This window comes from Mustela nivalis (assembly GCF_964662115.1).
Source record: "Mustela nivalis genome assembly, chromosome: 13".
NCBI classification, from domain to species: Eukaryota; Metazoa; Chordata; class Mammalia; order Carnivora; family Mustelidae; genus Mustela; species Mustela nivalis.
Window position 1 is genome coordinate 82,182,803 of NC_139032.1, and position 26,692 is coordinate 82,209,494.

Sequence of the window (26,692 nt, forward strand, 5' to 3'; positions counted from 1 at the left end):
ACCGGTTCCTGTCCAGGGCTCCCATCAAGGATACTTGTGACGACGAGGAAAGCAGGAACCTAAGCCACCTGACTAGGTTTCATGGAGACAGGAACATGCTTTGGGGTCTTGTGTTGTTTCAGTGTCCAGGATTTGGGGTGCCCTCTGCCTGCGGCCCCTCCATTGGCTCCTTGGCCTCAGCCATCCCGTGCCTTCCCCTGCCCACGAACATCTCTCCGTACCTTCACCTCATCTTCTGGGGGCCACCGCCACGTCTTCCTGAATCTTGGCTCCTGCTGACTGCCTTCTCTGTGTCTCTTGGCTTCTGCCCTTGCAAAAACAGAGCCCTGCCTCTCTCTGGAGGCCCACTCTCAAGCCGAGAGAGAGAGAGAGAGAGAGAGAGAGAGAGAGACTGTGCTGGAGAGACTGGTCTCCTGCTGTGCTTCCTCCAAAGCTGCTGGCTCTTGGTGGCGGCGGGGAGGCAGTGAGTGGGGGAGGAGGGGGAGGGCAGCTAATTTATATCAATTGCAAACCTTATTCCGGTGTGCAAGGGGTGGGTCACACAGGTAGCTTTATTCTAGAAGAAGGGACAGTGGGCAGGGCAACTCTCAGAGCACAATACGTATCTCTCCAATTTAGATGGAGAAGGAGCAAGTGAGATTGTGGAGGTGGATGTGCTTTTGAAAAGTATAATGGGCTGTCCTGGCACAATATATTAATTATTGATGACATTAACAAGGCATTAGGTCGCTATTTGTAGAAGTTTTGCTTCCCTGGAACTTGCAGGCTGAGGGCCGTGGTTACCCATGACCATGGCTTTGATTCCCACACTCTGTCTGGGGAAGTTGCTGGGACACCCGGCTCCTCTCTGCCTTCTCTCATGAGGGCTGCTTCATCTAGAATCTTCCTTCCCTGCTTCCCTGCGGTTGCTCTGGTGGCTCAGGGCCCCCAGATCTCCTTCAGGCTCCCAAAGGGTTCCCAGGTGCTTTCACTTTAGAGCTACTTCCACGGAGGGCTGAGAACATTCCAACAGGCTGGGGAATCTGCTTCCTAGTCTTTTCAGCCCTGCCCACCCGGACTTGAGGGGAGGAGGTGCGGCTGTCTTAAAGCCACATAAAGTTCACATATTCTGGCCCTTTGGAGAGAAGGCCTCTGCCTCTGTCAAGATCCCAAATTCCAGAGATGGGACATGGACTGATTTCACTTGGGCCAGAGGTCCACGCCGGGACCAGCTGCGGGATCCTCGGGCCATGTGGCTTCTATGAGGATTCTAGATGAATAGGCTAGACAGCGGGCATCAGTGGGGGGAGACACCACTACTGGTACCAACCACAGGTCCTCCACACCAAGGAAACTTGGCGCACGGAGGCTGTCCTAGGCCGCCCCGCAACCGTTGACCCAGTGACCCAAGCTGGCAGCCCTTCACCAGACACCCCGCTTCCTCATGGAGCTTCCTGCCCACCTCAGGTCCTCAGAGACAGCCTTTCCTCCCTCTCGCCTTTTATTTATTATTCATTTATTTTATTCATATTTTGTCTTTTCTAAAGATTTGATTTATTTGAGAGAGAGTGTACAAGGCAGGGGGAGGGGCAGAGGGGAGGGAGAAGCAGACTCCCTGCTGAGCAGGGAGCCCCATGCAGGGCTCGATCCCAGAGCCCTGAGATCATGACCTGAGCTGAAGGCAAATGCTTAGCCCACTGAGCCACCCAGGTGCCCCCTCCTCTCTCCCCTTTTTCATTTGAGCATTTTTCCTTTATGCTGCAGGGCTGGACTCCCAGGCCCCAAATTCCCTTCACTTACTATGGAATCCGAGGAATGAAGGGTGGGGAGGGGGTAGCTTATCAGACAGTCAGCCCTACTATCTCTGAGTTTCCAGGCTGATATACAACTTACGCCCCTCTTTTCCTACCTCCTTTTTTTGGTAATAGCTTTACTGAGATATAATTTGTATACCATACAAATTCACTCATTTAAAATGTACAACTCAGGGGCACCTGGATGGCTCAGTGGGTTAAAGCCTCTGCATTCGGCTCAGATCATGATCCCAGGGTCCTGGGATCAAGCCCCGAGTCAGGGTCTCTGCTCAGTGAGGAACCTGCTTCTCACTGCCCCTTCCCTGCGCCTGCCTCTCTGCCTACTTGTGATCTCTGTCTGTCAAAATAAATAAATACATAAATAAATAAAATGTACAACTCAATGTTTTTTGTGTATTCCCAACAATCAATTTTTTAACATTCCCCCCCAGTCCCCATCAGCGTCACTCCTTTTTCCCCTTAACACATCCCCCCAGCTGTAGGCAACCCTCCTCTACATTCTGTCTCTATAGATTTGCCTCTGCTGGACATTGCATTCAAGTGGAATAATGCAGCACATGATGGTTTATAATTGGCTTCTTTCGTTTTTCAAGGTTCTGATGAACAGACACATAAGATGCTAAACACTCATCATCAGATAAATGCAAATCAAAACCACAGTAAGTTATCACCTCACACCTGTCAGAATGGCTAAAATCAAAAACACAAGAAACACCAAGAGTTGGCAAGGATGTGGAGAAAAAGAGACCCTCGTGCCCTGTTGGTGGGAATGCAAGCTGGTGCAGCATCATGGAAGACAATATGGAGGTCTCTCAAAAAATTAAAAATAGAATCACCATATGATCCAAGAACTCCACCAGAGGGAAATTTACCCAAAGAATATGAAAACACAAATCTGAAAAGATATATGCACCCCTATGTTTGTTGCAGCATTACTTAAAATAGCCAAACTATGGGAGCAACTCAAGTGACCATTGATAGATAAATGGATAAAGGTATGGTATGTATGTGTGTATACACACACACAGAGGAATATTACTCAGCCATAAAAAATGAAATCTTGCCATTTGAAACAAAATGGATAGATCTGGAAGGTATTATGCTAAATGAAATAAGTCAGAGAAAGACAAATACCATATGATTTCACTCCTATGTGGAATTTAAGAAACAAAACAGGGGGGAGAAAAGATAAACAACAAAAAAACAGAGATTCTTGACTATAGAAAACAAATTGTTGGTTACCAGAGGGGAGGCGGGTGGGGGCTTGGGGATTAAGAGCACAGTTACTGTGATGAGCACTGAGTGGTGTATAGAATGGTTGAATCACTGAATTGTACACCTGAAACAAATGTAACACTATCCATTAATTATATCGGACTTTAAAAAAAAATCAATTTCTTAAAAAACTGAATTTATTAAAATAGGAAACAGACCAATTCGGCCTGTGGGCCATAGTGTACCAGCCCCTAAGAGTCCTTCTGGCTTTAAAATAGAGAAGGTTTGTTGATCTGCAAGAAGAAAAAGACGACGAAGAAAAAGGAAGAAAGAAAGAAAGACAGGCAGACCGACAGAGAGAAAAAAAGAAAGAGAGAAAGAAAGAGAAAGAAAGAAAACATTTTCGAGGTTCAGCCCTGTGATAGCAGGTACCAGACTTTATTCTCTCGCACGGTGGAATTATAGTCCGCTGTATGGATGGACTACATTTTATTTATCCATTCATCTGACGTGTAGGTTGTTCCTACTTCGGGGTAATTATGACTCATGCCCCTATGAAGATTCATGCACAAGTTTCTGTGTAGACATGTGTCTTCATTTCTCCTGGGTAGACAGCCAGGAGTGGAATCTCCAGGTCACACAGTAGCTCCAAGTTTTTTGTGGCCCCGCCAGACGGCTTTCCAAAGCGGCTGTGCCATTTTCGTTCCCATCAGCAGTGTACGGGTGCTCCGGGATTTCCACACTTTCATGTACACTGGTGATCGTTTGTCTTCGTGATTCCCCGAGTTCTCACTGCCCATCCTTGAAGGCCTCATTCAGAGGCTCCCGCCTCAGGGATCCCTTCTTTACTGCCTGGCTTCTCTCCTTGGAGCTCCCCATCATGATTGCATGGAATGGGGCATTTATGACTCAAATGATGCCATACAAGGGACTTATGGGGGTGGGGGCAAAGCCAGAACCAGCTCCCCTCTCGCACTCGGTGTGACCCGAAAAGAGATTAAGGAAAGCCCAAGCCAAACCAGATCTCCAGAAGCTGCTGTCACTAGTGGAAGTTTGGAAGTTTCCATTAGAGATGTTCCTCGGGGGCGATAGGCTGGCCCTGAGTTTATTCAGGGTTTGGCTGGTTTGTGAAACAGAAATTCACTTCACTCCATGTTAGAGATGCGTTGTGTGTGTGTACACACGTGTGTGTGTGTGTGTGTGTGTGTGTATTTGACTTTCATTCCCCATTGGTCTGAAAAGAGTACTTTGATTTTTTTTTTTTTTTCTAACCGTTTGTGACCCTCTCAGTCTATTTAGTGGACGTAGGCCTGATCCTAATGCTCAGATCCAGGGGTAATGGGCTCACTGGTTGGCCCATCACAGTTTACGGGTCAGGGCGGTCACATGACCCAATTGGGACCAGTGAACGTCAGCCCTGGGACCTTTTGCTAGAGGAGCCAGCAAAAATACCTGTTAGCCAAGCTAAAAAACAAGAAGCAGATATGCAGACAAAAAGCAGAAATACGGGCGCCTGGGTGGCTCAGTGGGTTAAGCCGCTGCCTTAGGCTCGGGTCATGATCTCAGGGTCCTGGGATCGAGTCCCGCATCGGGCTCTCTGCTCAGCAGGGAGCCTGCTTCCTCCTCTCTCTCTCTGCCTGCCTCTCTGCCTACTTGTGATTCTCTCTGTCAAATAAATAAATAAAATCTTAAAAAAAAAAAAAAAAAAAAGCAGAAATAGGTGATTGTGTGGCCTGAGAGAGAGAGAGAAAGAGAGAAATGGAGTCAGAAGCAGTCTTTCCAGGCCTGTGATTTCTGGTTATACTTCCCGCAGTGGATTCCCTGACATCCCCCCTTGTTCTGTAATACACCCGATGTGTAGTTGAAATTCAAGATTCAAGAATCTTTAGTCAAGATTCATGCGATTTTACATGACAGAAGCTCAAATCAAACTAGCTTTAACAAGAAAAGGGGGATTTCTGGGCTCACTCATTTGGAAAACTCAGACTGAATCCACGTGTGGTAGGACAGAGGAGTTCAAGTGACATCACCAAGGAGCTGTCTTTTTGTTTTATGTTGGCTTCATTCTTGGGTTTTCCCATGAGGTCGGATAAAGAGCCGCCTCGGGCTGTGTATGAATCCCTGAAAAGGGGCACCTGTTTCCCAATAATTCAGTAAAGTCAAGCTGATTCCCATGAGGTCCAAGATCTTTCACTGCTGGTCTTGGCTGTATGCTTTCAGCCTGATGGAGAGAGGGATACGGGGAGAGAGAGAGAGGAAGAAAGGGCATACATTCGTTTGGTATTTACCAATGGGAGGTCACTATTAGACCCACTCATAACCTCAACTGACCTCTTTCCAAGGAGGGTCAATCCCATTCAAAGAACAAGCCCTTCTGTGCTTAAATATGTAAAGACATGCTGTATTTGGGATAATGCCGAGAAGTTTGAATTGTTCTGCCTAGAAGAATAAGAAGAGAATCTGGAGGGGTTAATAGTAATAGTAGTAATAACTAACATCCTTGAGCCAACCCTATGCTAAGTGCTTCCCACAGACTGCTTTATGAAATCCTCACCACAAGTCGTATTATCTTCAACTTATATGATCCTCATAAAAGATAAGCTTGAGGTTCAGAGAGGTTAAGTAAACCTCCTTTGATCACACAGCTGATAAGATGCAGAAGCAAGCTCACAGGGCCAGGCCCTTGCACTGAAGCAATGCACTATTTTGCTTTTCAGGGAAGAGAGATGCAAATAAGGAATATAAGAAGCCAGGACCAGGCTGGGGAACTGAGTGAGGTCAAAGGGTCCTTGAAACTGTCCAGCAGTGTGGTGACCCAAGAACTTTTAAGAACAGGATATCTAATGCTGTTTGAAGTTGATTTCATTGTAGCCCTTGAAACCACCCCCCCCAACTTCCCTAAACCCTCCTCCACCTGCCTGCCTGCGTTACGCACCCAGAAATACCTTCCATGGTGTGTGTGTGGCGGACAGAGTAGAAGGTGCCTGCTGTACTCCCCTTGTCAGCCAGAGCTGTGTAAAAACCAAACAGCAGGCCCGGGGCAGCGGCCCAATCCAGACACTAAACGGATTTAGCAGAAGCCGCAGCTCTGATGCAGAGGGGAGTGTGAAAAAGCGAACCATTCCAGAACTCTCCAAAGGATATTAAAGATATTTTTGCATTTCCACAGGCTGTGGATTATGGCTTTGAACTGGTATTTTTGAAACTCTCCGGGACTGGAGGCCCCCAGCTGACAAATGGGTTGTGTACAGACGGCCAACGATGGAGGGACCCCAGAGCCACAGAGGAACAGCTCCCGCGGCATCCCTGTGGCTGCAGGCGGGGCCGGGGTTTGAAGACGCCGAGGCCGGTTTGTGTGGGCCAGGGATAGGCATACGTGACCGGCCAGTCCTCGGGACTCGGTCTCAGACGCGGAGCATAAACCCCCTTGTCAGAACTGGGTGTGAGGACAGACACAGAAAAGCTCGTCATGGGGAGAGCATGAGCTCTGCTGCCTGAGGCGGGAGGGGTCCCTGGGCCTGGCACGCGGCTGCATCTGCAGACGGGCCCCAACTGGCTCCTGCTCTAAGGAGAGGAGAAGACAGGGGCAGGGAGCCAGGCAGAACTTGGCGAGAGGCTCCGGAGAGGGAATGAGACCAGGCTGGTAAACTGATGAGGAGAAAGTCTGGAACGCAGGGCCCGAGGGGGAGGGCAGCCCGGGCTGGCCCGGGGGAGCTGGCTCAGCAGCCGCCCAGAGCAGGAGCCCAGGCTGGAGGGGCGGGGGAAGGGCAGGAAGCGGGGACGTGAACTTGTCCCGCTGCCCACCTGGGCAGACGCAGGCCCTTAGGTTTCCCAGAGCAGGAGAGATGCATCTTGGCAGCGGCCGGAGGGGGTCTGGCAGCCGCAAGCTCTTTTGCGAGTTCCTGCCACTCTTTCTCCCAAAAAGTTGGCTTCCCCCAGTCTCCCTTCTCCTGGCTGCCTCGTCTCCTGCTCTCATTTTGACACCAAGGTTTGTGGCATTCCCTCTGTCCTGTTGACTCCCAGATTCCTGTCTTCTGCCCTAGTTCTCTCTTGAGAGAGCCCCTGCCTGACCTCGTATCTTTCTGCCTTGGATAAGCCACAGGCCCCTCAGATCCAGAAGCTAGGCTGAGCCCCTCTCTGCAGCCCTAGGCGTGGGGAGCGGGGGAGGCAAGAGCTCCTTCCTTCTCCCCATCTCTTCCCTTATCCCCGCCCCAGGGAGAGAGCTAGACCTCAGGAGTCAGGTTTCCTGAATGGGCTTCCTGATCCAGCAGGTGGACGCCAGGAGGACCCCGAGGTCTCCAAGCCTTGTCCTCATGTCCTCTTCTTCCTTCTGCGCCACCCTGCTCTGCCTCTGCCACCTTCGCAGCCACGTTGTGGAAGTGGTGGGCCAGTGAGACACGCTTCTGCTCACTGCCCCCTGGAAGGTCATTGGCATGACCCCTGCTGCCTCAGACCCGTCCCACCTGGCCCACTTAACGGGAAGGGATCCTGAGATCTGGGTCTCGCCTTGGAGGAAGCCAACCTAGAGAGGGCTCGGAGTCAGAACGGGGGCGGAGGGGGGGCAGAAGCCCAACCGTGTTTCCCGTAGATACGGCTCCCCCTGACCCTGTGGGGAGCGGGAGCGCACAGAGGCAGGTGTGAGACCTTCCTGGTCCCCCTGCTGAGTTCATTCAACAACACCTCAGTCCGTCCTTCTTTCTAATCCTCTTCATCCTTTCAAATCCGCTTGCCTTTTTGGGTTCCCTTTGTCAACAGCTTATTAAGGACTTTCTGCTCCTTAGGTTACAGGTACAATTATCTTTCTAATAATGGCCACCAGCTGGGCCCCGAGGAACCCTCCTAGCAGTTGGCAGACGCGCACCTTCCCACCTTCCGCGGCACTTTGGTCCAGTTTCTGACTTGGAGGTATTTTGGTTCTAGAAGCAGTCTCTCGTTCTGCTTTAGCCCTGGTCATTTTAAAACATTTAAAACTCAGATTTGACCCCACACTTTCTTCTTCCTCCGCAAGGTAAGCGAAGTTGGGAGCTCTCGGGGCTCGAAGTGCGTGTGTGTGTATGTGTGGGTGTGTACACCTGTGCATGCATGCACTTTGGGGAGTTCTAAGAAGGGCAGAGTGGTCTCTGTCTCACACACACACACACACACTCACACACACACACAAACCCCTCTCTGGGCTCACCCCTAGGGTTGGGTTTGGAGAAGAGGAAGCAGTTGCCCCTCTAGGGACTCGTAGCTGGGCAGTGGTGCCCTTGTGAGCCACAGCTGTGGTGGACGTAGCTCAAAGCCTAGTGATGAACGATGGAGGCCCCCAAAGATCCCACTGACCAGGGACTGAATTCCCAGGCCTCCCCCCAGGCACGGGTGGTCCCTCTCCGACAAAGCGGCACCTGCCAGCTAAGCTTCAGCCTGCACCTCAGCCACTCGCGCCCCCCACGCCGAGAAGGTGCCAGCGAGCCTGCAGCCTCCACTCCCTTGGGCCCTCCGCAGACTCTAGTTGGCGCCATTCCTGTGCCTCTCAGAAACCAGACCCCAAGGGGCGTTACACACACACACACACACACACACACACGCACGCACACACACACAGACACACACACACCCCTGCCCTGGACAACCATGTCCCACACTGGTGGCCCAGAGGCGGGTAGCAGCCCAGGACTAAGCAGATATCCAATCGGGGAATGACATGTCAGTTTCCCCTCGTGGCAGTCACCCCCAAACTTTGCAAGCATCTCCCTGGGGCTCCTATTTCTCAGAGATGGGGCGGGAAGCCCTGCAGGCCCCTCTTTCCCTCCATCAGGTCAAGGCAGGGCTGGTGGGGGGGGGAGGCGCGGGGGCGGGGATCTCTGAGATCTTGGTAATTGTTTATTTCCCTCAAAAGGCAAATCGCTCCAGGCTCTGCGGTTCTCTGGTAACACCTGCCAAACCAGCTTGTTCCACCCCCACCCCGGGTGGGGGGTGGGGTGCGGTTGGGGGTTGGGCACTGAGGCCCAGGGTGGCCCTCTCCTTGGTGATCTTGCATTGTTTGCTGACCTCCTGAGCAAAGATTCCCATCAGGACCTCCCACCGTGTTGGCACACCTGCCTGGTCAGGCACCCAGAAGCCTGGGAGGCCTCCTCCATGCCTTCCTCTTCTTTTCCTAACCCACAGCATCTGCTTCTGTGCTCCCAGGTCAGTGAAGGGGGCATGCCTTCCTCTCTCACCGGGACATCAGCACCCCCTCACTGCTTTCCCTGCCACGGCAGCAACCTTCCTAAAACCCCTGAAATGTCAGTCTTCGGTACATCCCACCCCGCGACATCATCTGATGGCTCCCTAACACCCAGAGAAGATTCCAGCTCCTTAGTTCCACATTCTGGGTCTCTCTCCATTGGAACTTCAGCCTCCTCCCCAGCTAAGTACCCACTGTCCCATTGCTGAGCCCCTGGTGACAAGTAGGTTTCCTCTAGGGCACAGCTTGACAACTGGAAGGGACTGGCCCCAGCACTGTGTTGAGGGCTGGCAGGTGGGATCCGTGAGAAGGAGAGTGCTGTGATCCATTAGTAATGCCTGCTCTGGGCCCAGGGGTGGCAGAACAGCAAGGTTTTGCCACTCTGTTCTACTCGTACCAACTTTTCCTGCCTGGAGTCCAACCTGGGCTCTCCTTCCGCCCCTTCTCCATGGTCCAGGTACCAGGTTATTGTCACCATAAACTCCCCACTTACCCCGAACGTGCCACGTCCTTGCACATCCCATTACCCCGGGCAAGACTCCCTTCTACCTGTCCTCCCTGTGTCAAGTCTCTCCTCACTTGTCCATCCTTCTGTTGAGCTGGAGTGAACTTGAACTTGTATCCCTGCTTGGGTCGACACCGTGCTCCCAGCAGAATTGTTAACAGCACCCTCGCTTTCACACGCTGCCCAGTTTGGGATAGGAATCATGTGCACCCACTCTGCCTCTAGCACACGCTGCTAAAGGCATTCAGGTCAGCTGTTTAAGTCAGTGCCCAGCCCAGACTCCGGTACAGGTAGGGACCGGGGGGTGGCACGGATTGAACCGGGAAGAAGAGAGAGAGAAAGCAGACAGAAGGGACAGAGGTGGCTGTTGTCAGCTGGCGATTGAGTGTGGGCCCCTCCACCTGGAGGCATCCGCGAAGCAGCCGGGGATTGGGGGGGCTTCCAATCAGCCCTGCAGCTCAGGTCTCTGAGGGGGAGGGCTGTGCTGGATCCACCGGCAGTAGGAGACTATAAACGTCCCAAGGAAGGACCAGATACTGCCAGCCCACCAGTCATCAGAAAGTAAGAGATCTAAAAATACAGCCGGCAGACAGAGAGGAAGTGGGCCCAGAGAGGGGGAGGCTGAGAGTCAGTCCCAGGCCCGCCTCCCTGCTCCTCTCTGCCGGGGCTCAGAGGGGTCCTCGGAGAGCCCCGGGGCTGCAGGGCCATCCAGCTGGCTGTGCTACCCTCTCTGAACGCTCCTCCTGCCCTGGACCCATTCCCCTGTTGGACACTTCTTCCAGAAGTTCTTGGCTTCGAGGACACTTCTAGAAAGTCTTCTCTGACTTGTTACCCCCTCCCCCCAACCTGGATAGATTAGTTCTGATCTCTCCTCCGCAGCTCTTGTCATTAGATCATTATTTAGCTGATCACCACCTACCTGACCTCAGCCGAACCCCCTCACACAACTTGGATCAGAGAGGCTGAGAGCAGGGACTGGAAATCAGATGCATGGGTTCAAATTCCAGCTCCATCATTTACATGGGCTGTGTGACCTTGGGCACATTTCGTACCTCTCTGTGCCTCACCTATAAAATCTTGTGTTGCCTATAAAACCGAGACAGTCTCAGCCGCCGCCTCACCGCGTTGTTATGAGGGGGGGTGTCCCTTGAAGCAGGTCGGGTGTTTGGAACCTTCCCTGACTGGTCACAGTTCCCCTTACTATTAGCGTTAGTACTAGTATTACTCAAGGTCAGGGCCAAACTGATATTCTTACCTCATCCACCAGCACCTTAGCAAAGTGCCTGGCTTGTTCAGTAAACAGCTAACAAATGAACGGGTTTTTGTTTATGTATCACCTAGTTCCAAAAAAAGACTTGAGGCCACATGATGACGTAGGTACGTCAGGAAGAGTCTGCAAATTTAGATCACACTGAAGATGATCGTTATCTCTCCTTGATAGCCTGGTCTCGCCCCATGATAGCTTGTCCCTCCCGATGGCGGTCTGCAGCGGACCGGCTTGTACCTGCTGGGCCTGGGACCCGCCAACACTGCGAGCCTCAGGTAACTTCTGGCCCTTGGTCCTATTTCTGCCTTCAAGGCCTCAGCCCCCCTCGGCCCAGAGGTATGTCCGAGAGACTTGAGGACAATGAGGCTCCCGGGTCCTGGGATGTATGGGATGGGGGTGGGAGGGGGGGGCTGGGCCTGATGTCCACTTGGCTGCGTGGGGAGGTGGCCCTCCCTGCCCAGGCCTCTGAGGGCAAGTTGGGGGTGTGAGGACGATGGAGCCACGCTTTAGTTAAACCTTCGCTCTTGGTGGAATCCCAGGGAGCCTGAATAATTGACAGTGTGGTCAGCAACTGACCGCTGACTTCCCAACACGGTGGAAATCGATCTGGTCAACGTTTACTGGCCTGGCCCCGGGAGGCCTGGGGGTCAGAGGTGAGAAACACCACCCCAGCCTGGAGACCAAATCAAGAACGTGACTGGAGCCACGCAGACCCCTGTGTGCGCCGTCCTGCCCTCCTCCAAGCCTCCTCCAAGCCTGCTGCAAGGACAGAAGGCAGGATGCGCACTCGGAGGGAGGGGAGCAAACAGCGGGCGGGAGGTGAAGACCATGAGTCTGACTCGGGATGCGTTTGAGTCCAAAGGGCCTGGAGGAGAAGGTCCAGCCTCTGGATAGTTGTTGGGTCGGGAGCTGCTGGGAACGTGCTGCTCAGAGTGGTCCCCAAAGCCACGGGAGAGGAAGGGGCAGTTCAGGCTGGAGACAGGGCGAGGGGAGGAGCCAGTACAGGCCCTGGAGGTCACGGATATTTAGGGAATCGCTGTGAGCCCAGGGAAGAGGTAAAGAGCCCGAGACAGAATGGGAAGGGCTGCCCAGAGGTCCGGGAGGATTGGGACCTGCTGGATGGAGCCGCACGAAGGCCTACTGGGGACCCCTGTGGGGGCAGTTTGGGGAAAGGTGTTGGGTGGGGTGGGGAGAGGACCGGCTTTTCCTATCAGCAGGGTCTCTGGAAGCCGGGACGCGACGGGAGCCCAGGAGCTCCCACACACTCCCTTACATGGATAGAACCCGGACATCCTGGAACACTTGGGGTTTATACCCAGATCAGCCACTCCTTGCAAAAATCCTAATTTTTAGTCTGATAGTTAAGCCTTTTTCAACCTAGTCCCCCCTGTCTTTTTGAGCCTCTTCCCCCCAGAAAACTCAGCATTCTCCCTTTAAGTCCCACTTTGAATATCACCTCCCACACCCCCGGCAGTTCCTGACCTCTCCCTGCATAATCCGTTCTTTCATTCATTCATTCACGGATGTTGGCTGCGCACCTACTATGTGCTGGGCTCTGGCCAGACGCTGGAGACTCAGTGGGAATAAGTCAGACCGTGACAGACTCCATGTCCAGTGAGCTGAGGTCACAAGTGGGGAACCTAAGGAAGTAATGGAGAACCAAAGCGAAATGAGTAGCAAACCAGCAGGGGCACAGCTTGACCTCGGGCCAGGAGCCAGGATGCAGCCAGCTCCCTCCCCTCCCCCCTCCCTCGGCCCTTCCTGTTCCTCGCCCCCCCCCCACTTCTCTTTCTTCCTCTCTCCTCCTCTCTCCCTCTCTCTACCCCTGTCTCAGTCTCTCTCCCTTCAGCTTCCCTGTCCTACTCAAACTGGCTTCCCCTACTTTGTGGGAAACGTGACTGCTCTTAGCTCCGAGTCCCCACAGGGGGAGAGAGGACCTGGAAGCCCCCTCCCGATTCCCATTTAGAAAAGCAACTGCTGAGGGCGCCTGGGTGGCTCAGTGGGTTAAGCCTCTGCCTGCAGCTCAAGTCATGATCTCGGAGTCCTGGGATCAAGCCCTGCATCGGGCTCTCTGCTTAGCGGGGAGCCTGCTTCCTCCTCTCTCTCTGCCTGCCTCTCTGCCTGCTTGTGATCCCTCTCTGTCAAATAAATAAAATTCTTTAAAAAAAAAAGAAAAGAAAAGCATCTGCAGAGAAGGACCCATCTGGCCTGGCTCGGGTCAGGAGCCGGCCCCTCCCTAACCAGTCAGCTGACACGGGCGAGTGAGGTCACAGGTGACAGAGCAACCTCTTCTGGGACCACCTACCTCTATCCAGAGCGGTGAGAGGAGGTGGTCCCAGAAGGAAGTGGGGATCTCCTCCCAGAAGGAATGGGGCAGGGAGGACGGGGTGCTCTCCCCAACCAGTAAGGGTCTCGTGAGGCAAAGGGGCCTCGTGTGTCATGGAGGAGGGAATCCTGTTACGGGCAGTCCCAAGGCCACAGCCCAGAGGGACCCTCACCTTTTTGGTGCCCTGGATCCCCTCAGCACCAAGTGAAGACAGTGGACCTCTTGTCAGAATAATGGCTCTAAACGCATAAAATGCATAAGATCACAAAGAAAACCAATTATGTTAGTTCTGCCCACAGCCCTCTCGAGGACTTCGAATGTGGAAGGAGTGCGAACAGACAGGTTCATTAGAGATCTGCTCAGAATCTCCTGGAGGAAAAGAGACGGAGCCGCCTTGGCATCTCCCTTGAGGGCAGAAGCTGTTAGACCTGTGGGGAGGTGGGGGGTGGGGAGGGGTTCTGGGATGGCCCCCGGGTGGGTCTGGCAGGGAGTGGGGTGGAGGTCCGGGTGCTGCCCGGGCTACAGAAGGAGGGTCCTCGGCTGTCCTTACTGAAGACTGGCTCTGGTTTAGCCAGAGCAGTTGTCTGGAAAAGTGTGAAGTGCTGCATGCGATCGACGGGGACTGAAGAAACAGGCTTGACAGGAACCCAGAGTTCAGGCCCGGCCCATGGGGCCAACTGCCAACGGTCACTGAGGCTCCTGCTGGCACCACGGGCCACAGAGACGATGCATCACACGTCGCTGGATGTCATTCTGCTACAGTGGCCTTTCAAACCCAACTGGCCCTGTGCCTGGGTCACCCTAAAGATTCAGAGTCCTGGGAGGACGTGTCCCCTGGACCACAGCTTCGGGCCGCGTGCATGACGTCAAGTTGCTGGGGGCACAGGCTATCTGTCCCAATCAGCTTCTGCAGCGGGAGGTCCTCTCCTGTCTCGGGATCCCCCCAGTAGATACCAGCCGACCCAAGCGGCAGTTGTCTGCGATGGTCAGTTCTGAGGGCCGCGTGTGTCCACGCGAGCGCGCCCGTGGGCAGGTACACTGAGAAGCCACATCATGTCTCCAGACCTGTTCTGGTGAGAGCCTAGGCAGGTGGCAGTGTGAAGTGACAGGTACTCCTGGGGAGGGAGGCCCCTCTTTCTCCCCCGAGAAGGAAATACTACAGAGAATAGGGCCTTTCAGGAAGTGAACCGGGCCTTCCAGGGTCTTCTCTGCAAACTTTTCTCTCTCTCTCTTTTTAAAAATAGGCTCCACACCCCACGTGGAGCCCATCACAGGGCTTAAACTCAAGATCCTGAGATTAAGACTCTGGTGCTCAATCGACTGAGCCACCCAGGGGCCCCCTCTGCAACCTTTTAGAAGCAAAGATTGCTGACTCCTTTGGGGCCAAACTGCCAAGGACCCCAGGAGTCTTGGATTTATCGTGGCATCTGGGGGAGAGGGGGGGGTCTCTCTGGAGAGAAGTAAATGGGCTTCCAGGGGTCAATGGGAGGGGGGCTCAAAAAGACAAGCCCTCATTCTGAATTTCAAGCTGGGACCATCAGCCAGCTGCACCTGCTGCTCCCCTTCCCCACTAGCTATGAGCCCCGAGAGAGAGCAGGTTGGCCTTCTTAGTCATCCCCACCCAGGCAGCTTCCAGCCCAGAGCCAGACCCTGAGACCCTGTCAGCTAGCTGCTCACCAGCCTGTCTCTTCTTCCTCCAGAGCCCACAGCCAGGCTACCTCTCCCAACCCCCCGTGCAGCTCAGTCTGGAATGTGACTCTAGAACGGGCCCGTGGAACGTGCACAGAAGCAACATGGGCCACTCCCCAGCCTGACCTAGAAAAACCTCGGTAAAAATCCATAAAGACCTGCCATCCTCTGAATCCTTTCCCCATCCAGCAGAAAGCAGACGATTCTGAGGCCCTCGGGAAGGCTGCAGCCACGAGGAAAGGGCCTGGGTCCCCGAGTCACCGTGGAGAGGGCTCATCTCCAGAACACCGGCCATGTGAGCGAGAAAGACAATTCCACTGTGTCACTGAGGTCGGGGGCCTATCTATCACAGCACCTGGGGGGCACTAATACACTCAGAAAACAGTTGCTGAACCAAGCTGCTCAGGGCTCCTGGACTAAGCACTATGTGTCCTGGGCCTCGGATTCCTCCACTAGGACAAGGCTAGACCAGGTAATCTCTAGGGACCTTCTTGGGGTGGCGGGGAGGATTTCTGTGGCCAGCTGGGGGCTGTTTCTGCAAGGGTGCCTTGCAGTGCCTTCCCGGAAACGGCTTCTCCCAAGTACCCAAATGAGGACAGCCTTCTGGAACCTTGTTTCTAACAGACGTCAGCAGATGAAAACACACGCCATCAACCAGTAAAATGCGATGACCAACTCCAGGGATAAAACGTGTTTGTTTATATGTATTTTTATGGCTTCCTGGATAATAAAAGGGATTGTATTTTAATCGGATGCTGTTGTAAATCGGGTAAGGCCCCTCCGCACTCCTCTCTCCCCACAGCCAGCACCGCAGGGGAGAGGAAGTGGCAGCTTCTGTTCTTAGCACCTTGTGGTCCTGTGGGACTATGTGGCTGTCCTTGCTGCTGCTTCTCCGGCTTCAGGGCTGGTGGGAGGGGGAAGCGGGTGGAAACAGCAGAAGCTGTCAGGGATGATTTCTTCCCAGCTCCTGCCTAGGGTCCTTCTCTCCATTCTTAGGGGAGGAATAGTACCAGTGAAGCTGCAGACTCGGGCTGGGACTTGGTCTCACGGCTCCTTGGACTGTGGGGGCCAGGCACTGCTCTAAATGCTTTGCGTATGCTTAACTCATTTAAACCTCATGATAACCTTCTAGGGAGGGGGCCCTCATTTTACAGATAGGGCAAATGGGGAACAGAGAGCTTGAGAACTTGGCCAAGGTCACACAGCAGGTGTGTTCTCACCTGGCCAGCTTTGGTTCTAGAGCTATCTCTCTAGGTCAGAGAGAGATTTTGATCCTTATCCTAAAAGCCACCAGCAGCAGAGAGAAGGAATGGCTCAGTAAACAGCCCCGCCACTCCGGGTAATTTTGTCCCAGCCCCCAGCCCAGGGGACATCTGGCAACATCCAGAGGCACTTTTGGTCATCACGAGTGGGGAGGACATGCTACCAGCCTCTAGAGGGTAGAGACAAGGGCGAAAATGTCCTACAATGACCAGGACAGTCCTCCACCCCCAAACCAAAGAAGCACCCGACCAACAAGATGTCACTAATGCCCAAGCTGAGAAACTGCGTGCTGAAGTCAGACAGGCCTACAGCCTCTGCCACTTCCTGGCTGTGTAGCCCTGGGCAACTGACTGCCCCTCTCTGAGCCTCAACGTCTTTAGGAGAACATTAGGGATGGCAATGATGAGAGAAAGCCTGGCACATGGAGGAGGCTCAGCAAACACCAAGTCGGGTGTGTACATCTTCCCCCTCCCTGCACTTCCCCCACCTCTCAGCCTACCCCAGGCCCCGCCACATCTCCTAACCAAGAAACAGAACGCGGCCCTCCGCAGTGAGCCTGGGAGAGTTATGAGTTTATATTCCCCTGCTCACTCCTGGCTGTGCCGACATCTTCAGCTCTTCTAATTACTTATTTAAAGGCTATCGATTCCTTGGCTGCTGCCGGGAGGCCTCGCAGAATTGCAGGCCTCGCAAATAGCCCGAGCGCCCGGCAGCGACTGGGGCCTCGGCCTGACATAACCAGGCGGGGGGTTATTTTCGCCGGGGATGCTTGTGAAATATTCATGTGCTGATTTAAATACTGAGGATGTCAGAGCTGGAGCGCGCCAGAGAGATCAGATCAGCAAAGCCTGCCTTGATCCAGGAGAGGATGCGGCTGGACGTGGTGGGGAGGGAGTCTGGCGGGAGTGGAGGCCAGCACACGCAGGTTCAACACCAACGACACGGCCCCGCGCTCAACGTGGGAGCTGGGACGGGTCACTTGCCCACTCGGGGCCTTTGATTCCTCAACTGGAGTGAGGAAAAGGGGGTTGCAAGCCTGAACAGAGATAGGTATATAAAAATAAACTTGACATATAATACACCCGCAAAATTTAATTGCATTTGAAGTCAGCAAGCCTGTCTGAGCCTGAATTTCCTCTTCTAGAAGTTTCCCAGGGTTCTTAAAGCTATATGAGATGACAGGTGTGATCACTGTACACCAGGTCAGAGACAAAGTGGTGGCCAATAAATGTTAAGTGTGTTTAACTAGTGCATATTAGTGCCTGGGTGCTGTGCTAAGTCCCAGGTGCTGTGCTAAGTCCAGGTGCTGTGCTAAATTTTAATAGGCAATAGTTCTCTGAATCTCCCAACAACCACGATGAAAGTTTTCTTACTTGAGTCCCGGTGGCTGGCGTATTGATAAACTGACTGTCGGGGGTGGGGGGGACATGGAAGGGGAGATGGGGAGAATCTGATTTATAACGTTTGCTAACTTGTTTGGTGTTGCCACTCCCACTGTGGCCCATTTCAAGCTAGCGACGTGACATGACTAAACAGAGTCGTGATGAGATGTGCACACCGCTGGATGTCTATTTTTACAGAGGAGGAAACTGAGGTTCAGGGAGGCTGAGTGACCTGCCCACAAGAATTGGCTGAAACAGGTCCGTCCACCCCCGTATAGGTCAGCCCTTAACTGTCTCCCAGGTTGGAGCTGAATGGGGACACGGAGGCTTAGAGATGGGAGTGGCTTGGCCAAGACTGCACATCACGATGGGCCAGAACTAGAACTTTCTTCCGGGCCAGTGACCTCCCCTCCCACTGTGCAGCTTGCTCAGGAAGGCAACAGAACCATACTTTGGGGAGCACCGACTCTAGGCTGGACCCCGGGCCAGGGGATGGACCCCAGCAGCCCCATGCAGTAGGAATTCTGATCGCCAGTCCACGGGGGAGGAGACGACCTACAGACGGATGAAGCAACTTACCCAAGACCATAGAGCTGGGACGTCTCAAGACAGGGATTCAAACCCAGGTCTCCAGGGCCTTCCAAGCCCACACACCTTCCTTTCTACCATCCAGCCAGGCCCTATGCCTAGACTCCCAGCCTATAGACCGCCTCAGAGGGCCTCATGTGGAAACCCCACCGGCAGCACAGACACATTAGTTAAAAAAACCCAAAAACCTAAAACCAAAAAAAACCAGTCCCTTTCTCTGGCTCAGGGGTGTATATCGGCATCCACTAGGGTTTTCAACAAATCATAATCAGATGCTACATCGGACGTTTGAATGGATCTTGAGGGAGGAGGTATGAGGCCTGTGTGGTTCTAGGGTTCGATACTTTCCAGGGGAGTCTGAGGTGAGCCCGTCCTGAGAACCACTGCCCTGCCCTTGCTAACTCTCCAGGGAGGCAGTCATTGATGGTGTCAGACCCTAAGAAGGACCCCCAAGTGTTAAAGTTCACGTGGCCCTCAAAGGAGCCAAGAACGTGTTAGTACTCGGTCGTTTCTGGAGCCTGAGACAGACACACATCAGCTTCAGCCTCTTCCTGAATTAGTCCCTTTGCCACGGAACTGACCTCCAAGACCAGAGGGTCACTGACAACCAGAAGACAGCTTCTCAGGTCCCCCTGCCCCAGTAGCACCCCCCCCCCCCGCGCCGTCTACTCACCTGTACCTTCACTCACCACGGACTTCCCAGCCGCTTCTGGGGCCCGGATCCTGGGCTGGGGGCTGGGCATAGAAGAGTGAACAGGGACACAGTCCTGGCTCTGAAATGTCACACCGACCCAGGGATGCAACTAGATGAAGACAACTTGCCTTCATCACAACCCTGGGAAGAGTCTGGCTTTGTTCAGAAAAAAATGAGGTATGCTGCACGAGGCAAAAGGAAAAATGTCGATGTCTTGCTTCTAAAAGTTAGGCGAGGGAAAGAGGCAGATGCCAGCGGTGGGGGGAAGCCTGGGATGAGCTCTGAGGGCAGGAAGATGATTCTGGAGCAGATTCCAGCAGACCCTCCTTTGTCTGTGACATCTACAGCCAAGGCGCTTTGCTCACACATGGCTTGTGTAAGGAGCTCAGAGGAGTTTCCACTTTGGGGTCCACATCACACAGCCCAGGGGCCACAAGGAGACAGGGCTGGAGAAAACGTTTCTGCAGAAACTCCAGTGGGGGTGGGGCGCGGCTCGAGCTGGATGGAGATGGCCCAGGACCCCAGCTGTCCTCTGGGTCACATGGTAAGGCAGGCTTTTTATCGAGTAGCTGCAAATGTGGAGAGGCCCAGGAAGGGGGATTGCATGGCGTCAGAAGGCACAACGGGGCCCTCAGAATGGGTCAGGGCGTGGCAGATCGAAGATACTATCAGTGACTTCTTAAGTGTCAGATTTTATGCCACATGTGCCATAGACACGTCTCCAAATCCTCACCAGTTTTTTGCAAGATAATGACTATTACTGGGCCCATTTTACAGCTGAGGAAAGGGCGGCTCAGAGAGGGCATGTGACTCACCTAAAGACACACAGCTGTATCTCACCGAGCCAGGATCTGAATCCAGGTCTTTAGGACTTGAAATCCCATGCTCATAACCCCAAAGCTCTAGAAGCTGCCTCACCTTCCGTTTCTCCCCGACTGGAAGGCTCCCGGGCCTATGGAGAGCCAGAAGGGACAGAATTTGCAGGCACACTAGGCCACCTAATGCCTACAAGCAAATGGGCATTATCAATCTGTGAGAGCTGAAGGACTCCTGACTCAGCCTAAGGGAACTGGCCCAAGGTCATAGGTGAAAAAGTACCAGGCAGAGTTAGGATTGGAACCCCCCTCGCTGCCCACCCCGGAGGGCAAATTCACAGACCGGAGCCTTTGCACTATCTGCCTCTAGCCCTTGAACCCCTGCCATCCTGTCAACCCAGGGGCAGCAGGAGCTCCGGGCTGGGTCTCCAGAGCAGGCCCAAGTCAAGGTCATCACGCAGCCTGGGAGCTCACCACCTCCCCAAACCCACAGGGAAATCTTTAAATGGTGTCAGGTTTATTGCCTTTGTGGTAGAAAAAAAAAATTAAAAAGATAAGGCCTAAGTGCAAGGAAGATGGGGCTGATTCCTGCTTAACTCATCCCGTTGGGCTGAGTCAGCACTGCCGGCAGGCCTCCCTGGCCTCAGAGCAGAAGCTCAGGAATCTGCAGATACTCTGGAATTTCTCCGCACCGGCGGGCATGGGCGGCGACGGTGCCGTGACCAGCGGGGAAACGGGCTGCAGTTTCGATCCTCTGCTTCTCGTCCTTTCTCTGCCCACTCCCACCCTGCTTCTTGCCCGTGGCTGTGAAAGGCCACTTGTTTCAGACTTGCACAGCACTCGACAGTCTAGAAAGCCCTTAGAAAGAGCTAAAAAAAAAAAAAAAAAAGAAAGAGCTCTACGGTCTCTGGTTTCTGAAGTGATTTATGATTTTGAAGTGCCTTTCAGGTTATAAAAAGCTAATAATCTACAATAGCCTCCTTAATGCGGCAACATTTACAAAACACTTTGCAAGTCACAATGCATCTTACAGTTTGCAACCTCCTTTGCAGCCAACAAAACAAAACAAAACAAAACAAAAAAAAAAAACGCTTGCCTCTCAAGAGAGGACTTTACGGTGTATAAACCCCAGTCACACCCCTTGCTTCATCTGAATGGCAGAATAGCTCCCTAGTGAAGGCTAATAATAATATCTATCACTTGCAGAAGCGCTTTACGTAGGTGAACACATTTCACGGGCACAGCAACCGATGACGCTGGTATTGTTACCATCTCTACTTACAAATCAGCACAGCGAGGTAAGGCCTGGTGCCCGAGGTCACAGGGCTGTTAGCAGCAGAACCTGGATTTGAGGCATTGATGTTTGAGGGGTAGGGAGGCAGGTTTTGCACCCATTTTTTGGGTGAGGAAAGCAGAGGCCGGGTTCTGCCCTGCTCACTGTGTGGCCTTGGACTGGACTTGACATTTCTCTTGGCCCTCCCTTTTCATCCTCTATAGAATCAAAGGGACAGGCTCTCCCCCGCTGTCTTCCGAGTTTGGAACAAATGTGAGATCCGGAGGTGACCAAGGAGGAGGGCCAAGCCTGGGGATACACCTTGGCTTTGTTCCCTGTGCCATGGCTGGCTGTTGTGTGGAGGAGTCCTCTGGCGCCCGGCACAGAAGGTCACCTGGAGGTCTCCGTGGAGACCTCCTGTCTCACACCCAGGAGAGGGGAGAATGGGGCAGTTGGGGCATGGGGGACTTCCCTCGGGGCCTGACTTAGAGAAGGGAGCCGCAGACAGGAGGGCAGGCTGCCCTTGGCAACCTCCAGTGAGAGCCTGGAAACGTCATGCAGTCCAACCCCACAATCTATTGTACAGATGGGGAAACTGAGGCCCCAACTGAGGGCTCAGTTCTGGTTGGGCAAAGACTTAAAGGCTGAAGTGGAATGAGAATTTATTTCTAGGCTCTTCCCATGGCCTGGGCTGGGAATCTAGCTTTTGATCTAACGTCTTAGATCATTTGTTCATTCATGCATTCATTCTTCCCTTCCTCTAGTCGCTCAGCCAGTCATTCAACAAACACGCCCTGAGTCTCCCTCACAGGCTGAACCCTGGAGCTAATGGTGGATACAAGCGTGGTCCTGGCTCTCATCACAGTATAGTCTGGAACGCTGCTGCCCAATACAGTAGCACCTGAAATGTGTCTAGTCCAAACCAAGATGTGTTTTACATACATGAGACACATGGGATTTTTGAACACTCAGTAAGAATAAAAAGTTTTTAAAAATCTCAATGATTTTTTTTTTATCTGGATTACATGAGATGATATTGGGGCCAAATAAAACATTAAAATTAACTTCAGCTGCTGCTTTTTTTTTTTTTCTTTAAAGTGGCTACTAGAAAATGAAAAGTAAAAATGCCATAGGTGGCTCACACTTTACTTGCAGGGAACGGCACTGGTCTACGCGGAAGGTCTGGGGACGAACCAGGTAACCGCCTGCAGCCTTACCTCTGTGCCACAGGCCGGCTGGAGGCGCACGCAGGATTGCACACAGGTTCGGACCCCGGGCGGAAGGCTCGTCCCAGTCCAGGGAGGGTCTTGGAGGTGGGGCCAGCTTACTCCTCCGTGGGTGTCTGGTGCCCTTGGCGGGGGCCCTGGGAGCCCCTTTGCTTCTCTTTCTCCTCCTTTCCCTTCCTTCTCCCCGGGGAGCCTGGAGTCAGCACCGCTTCCAGCTCCGTCTCTCACCACCCTGGGGTGTCTCGGACAGCCTGAAAGCCGCTTTACCTGGTGCGGTCATCACCCGGCCCCACCCATGCACAGGAGAGGAGCAGTTAGGTGGCACAGCCAGCCCGCCCCCCGAGCAGCCAAGCACTCGGGGGCACCCAGTGGGTGGCCCCGCGGCTGGCAGCCGGCCCTGGGGCTGCCCTGGCCAGCGGTGGCCCACCACCCGTAATGACCCACGCGGTTACAGCCGAGCCTCAGCGTTTGCAGGGAACGCAGAGGGGGGCCTGAGCGGCGCTGGAGGCCTGGGAAGAAGTGGCACTTAAAAGCTGAGGCCCAGTGTAGGTGGAAGTAAGGAGAGGGGAATAGCATGCCTGGCAAAGGGAACAGTAGTTACGGAGGCCAAGAGCACTTGGTCCTGAAGAGGTCCCAACGGAAGGGCTCTGTGTCTCAGAGATCGGAACATGGTGGGAGGTGGGCTCAGGGGGCAGCCAGAGGCGAGAGCACAGGGGTCTTAAGGGCCTCACTGAGTTTGGTCTTTATCTGGAGGGCACTGGGGAGCCCTGAAAGGCATGGAAGCAGAGCAGGGTCTGGAAGCCTGAAGCTCTCTCTGTCCCCAGACAATGAGGAAGGAAAGCAGAGCCGGAGCGCACTTGCTGTTCTTTGGATGGCGGCGGCCCCTCTGCAGGGCTTGCGAGAGGCCCAGCTCCACTGCCTCCTTGCTGTGTGACCTTGACCGGATGACTTCCCTCCCTGAATCTGAGCTTCCTTACTTGCGAACTGGAGACAACTGACAGTAGCGATTCTCTGAGAGGGTTTTTGGGAAGACGTAGAGACATGCTGCTTGTAAAGCTTTTGGTACAAAGTCGGTCCACAAGTGGTTGCCCCCTTTCCTTTCCTCCCGAGTTCCCACCCCACCTGCCAGGCCCCGTGTCCCCGCTCCCCAGGCGGCAGGAAGCAGGATCCGAGGAATGGTTCTGCACCCGTCAGAGTATTTATAGCTGTGTTCTGTCAGCACGTTGTTTTTCAGTTACATATATATATTTTTACATTCTCCTCCGTCACACATGGTTTCTCGGTGTGGTTGAGAAGCGGCGGGGGTGGCTGGAGGCAGAGGGTGGCAGGTGTGGGAGGCGGAGACAGATGTCCCCGGGACAGCACCTAGGGACCTGGGGACCCAGCCTGGGGCATCTCTCTCCCAGCTCAGAAACCATCAGTGGCTCCCCAGTGCCCTCTGCACCAAGCCCATACCCCCCGGCAGTGCCGGGAGGGGCCCCTGCAGACTCCACCGTGACATTTTTTTGCCAAATACCATTTGCTCTTTGCTCCCCCAATCTGAGCGGGGGAAACGGAGCTGGACGTGGCTCTGCCACCCGCCAGCTGTGTGACTGTGTGCAAGTCTCTGTACCTTTCCGAGCCAACATCTCACTTCGTACGAGATGGGAGCACAGCTGCCCACCGCCGGAGCTGCACTGGGGACTGAATGTAAACGGGTCGGGCAGGAGGCAGTGTCACTGTTGCTATGTGGGCACTGATCTCCGGCCTCTGGGCCGTTGAACGGACGTTGGCTTCCTCTGCCCATTCTCCTCCTCCCCAGCCACCCCACTTAGAGAAGTCCCATCGCCACCTCCTTGGGGAGCCCTCTAGGCCTCGTGCTCCCACCCAGGGCATGATGTCCCCTCTTAGAGGGGACTGTGAGAGGCCTTTGCCCCAGATCTTTCTCCTCTAGAAGCAGCCTGCACGTTCCGCAAGTAGAGTCCCCTGGGCCCACTCTATCCCCACAAGGACCCCCTGGCAAGGGGGCATGCGCTCCCTTCTACTGATGAGGAAAGGGATTGAGGAAGGAAAGTGACTCATCCAAGATCTTCTCCAACCCAGGGCCCCGTGGCCCCTGCTCTGCGCAGCTGCAAGCGCCTCCACTCCCCCGTGCCCTGCAGACAGCCTTCGGGAGAAACGGCTGGTCCAAGCAGCCCCTCCCCCAGGCAGGTCTTGGGGCTCCTTTCTCAGGGCTGGAGCCCAGCCGGGCCCGCCTCTCTGGCCCTGGCCTTCTTCCCTCCAGCCTGAGAGCCCAGGGTCCCTGTTCCCGGCTGGCTGCAGGTGCCCAGCTCTGGCCAGCTCAAGGGGGGCGGGGCCAGGGTGAGGGCCCTGTTGCTAGGCAACAGCCTGGCTAGAAGTCAAGCCGCCCTGGGAGGAGGAAAAGCCCTTTTCCTGAGAGTTGGAGGTGAGACAAGTGTAATGACTTTCCCCTCTCCCGCACTCTGCCGAGATCCACATCTCACCTTGGCTCCCTCTGTCCCTCCTTCAACCCCACACCCTTTATTTACTCTCCTTTGCTCTCATCCATTTACTGGTCATTACTCATCTTATCAGTGAGTTTGCTGATTGAGTTATATACTTGCTGTCCAGTGGATCAAGGCCTTCCCACTCACTAGCTGGGTCTCAGTTTCCCAACCTGTGAAATGGGCATGATAACAGTATGGCCACAGCGTGGTGGTGGCAGAGCCCACGGTTTATGAGTGTCTGCTCTTCGGATGGTTCTTATATTCATGGAATTTTCTGAGCATCAACTCTGTACCTAGTATCATGCGGTGACGGAGATAAACTCTCAGTTTGGTGGGCGGGACAGACGAGACCCCGGCAGAGCAGCCTGGGCACTGCCCCTGAAGCGTCCAGATTTCCTCCCCTTGTTTGCTGAGCACAGTGGGGGAGTGTTAAGAATTCATTCTGACCCTTTAACCTGCTAATTCTGTCCTCTCAGGTGACAGATCCCTCCTCTCCTGACCTTGGTTATTCTGTCTGTAAAATGGGTCAGCAGTAAGGCTCTTACTGAATGAAATGAAATTGAAATGAAATGAGAATGAAATGGGGATCCCACGTAGCCCTCTTTGGGGGCCCAGTTAGCCTTCAAAAGCAATTCTTGCCCCTGGTGTATAGGGGGAGCTGAGCCCCCAGCGTGCTGGTGAAGTCCCTGGCGACCAGGACTCAGTTTCTCCTCCCCTTTCTCTCCTCGCTCTACCTTCCTGTGTCTGTCTACTATCCCCACCTCCACACGTATGCTCATGCTGTTCCCTTCTCCTGAAATAACTTCTCTTGTGTTTCCTAAAGCTCTGATACAGTTCTTGGATGCTGTAGGCTCCAGCTGGGATGGCTCACAAGGCAAATCTGGAGGGAGAGTTACAAAGGCCCCCCTCCCACCCCACTTACCTCCTGACTTACCTCCGGCTGCAGCCAAGGCAGCCCATCAGCTGGAAGGGCCCGGTGGGCTGGCTGTGGCCTCGCCAAGCCAGTTGGCTCCACTAGGGCATTGTTCATGGTTTTCTCCTAGCTTTTGTCCCCCGAGGCCCAGCCCATGGGGCTGTCTCAGCGGGTGTCTTGCCCACCAGCTCCCTGGGGCCCAGAGAAGACTCCTGAGAGAGACGGTCCTTGTTACACCCACTCAAGGCCTCCCGAGCTGCCTCTTCCCAGCACTTTGCACAATGTTATGCACTTGGGCTTTGTGGGCTGTTTGTTTAACACGTGGCTCTCCGGCAAGCGTAGGCAGTGCCTGCTCTGTCCCTAACACCCAGCCCAGACCCGGTGCGCAGAGATGCTTACCACACAGCTGTGGATGGAGACATGCGTGGACGCACAGGGAGACGAACACGTGGAAGGAAGCAGGCATGGATCTGTGCATGGACGGAGGTTTGCATGGACGGAGGTTTGCATGGACGGAGGGGAGGATGATCAACTGTGCGGAACAGATGGGGGAAGGGGCTGCCTTTGTTTCCATTCGGGCTGCTGTACCAAAATGCCACAGACTGGGTATAAACAGCAGAAATTTATTTCTCACAGTTCTGGAGGCGGGTAAGTCGGAGATCGATGTTCTAGCTGATGCAGTGTCTGGCGAGAGCCCCTTCCTGCTTCACAGACACTGGTCTTTTTGCTATACCTTCACAGGGCAGAAGGGGCCGAGGATCTCTCTGGGGTCTCCTTCCTAAACGGCATTCGTTCCATTCACGAGGCCTCCGCTCTTACGATCTGCTCGCCTCCCAAAGGCCCACTTCCAAATACCCATCACACTGGGGGCTGGGTTTCCACATCTGAATCTTCGATCGGTGAGCAGTGGCCTCCGTTCTTCCACACGCTGAGCCGAGGACAGGAGACCAAGTGTCAGGAATTCTTGAGTCTCCGCTCTGCAAGCCTGAACAAGCCGTATGCTCTCTCTGAGCCACAGTTTCCTCTTTTGGGGCACACAGATGGGG

General features: G+C 54.0%; 1 long non-coding RNA gene across 1 annotated transcript in view; it reads right to left on the reverse strand.

Moving 5' to 3' along the window:
* LOC309846542 overlaps window positions 1-26,022 on the reverse strand; it is a 34,031-nt gene extending 8,009 nt beyond the window's left edge. The window contains exons 1-2 of the long non-coding RNA XR_014301987.1: window positions 25,668-26,022; window positions 12,530-12,631 (exon numbers count right to left, since the gene is read on the reverse strand). This is a non-coding gene — a long non-coding RNA (uncharacterized lncRNA). The remainder of the gene's footprint in view (window positions 1-12,529; window positions 12,632-25,667) is intronic.
* Between the last annotated feature and the right edge of the window lie 670 nt (window positions 26,023-26,692).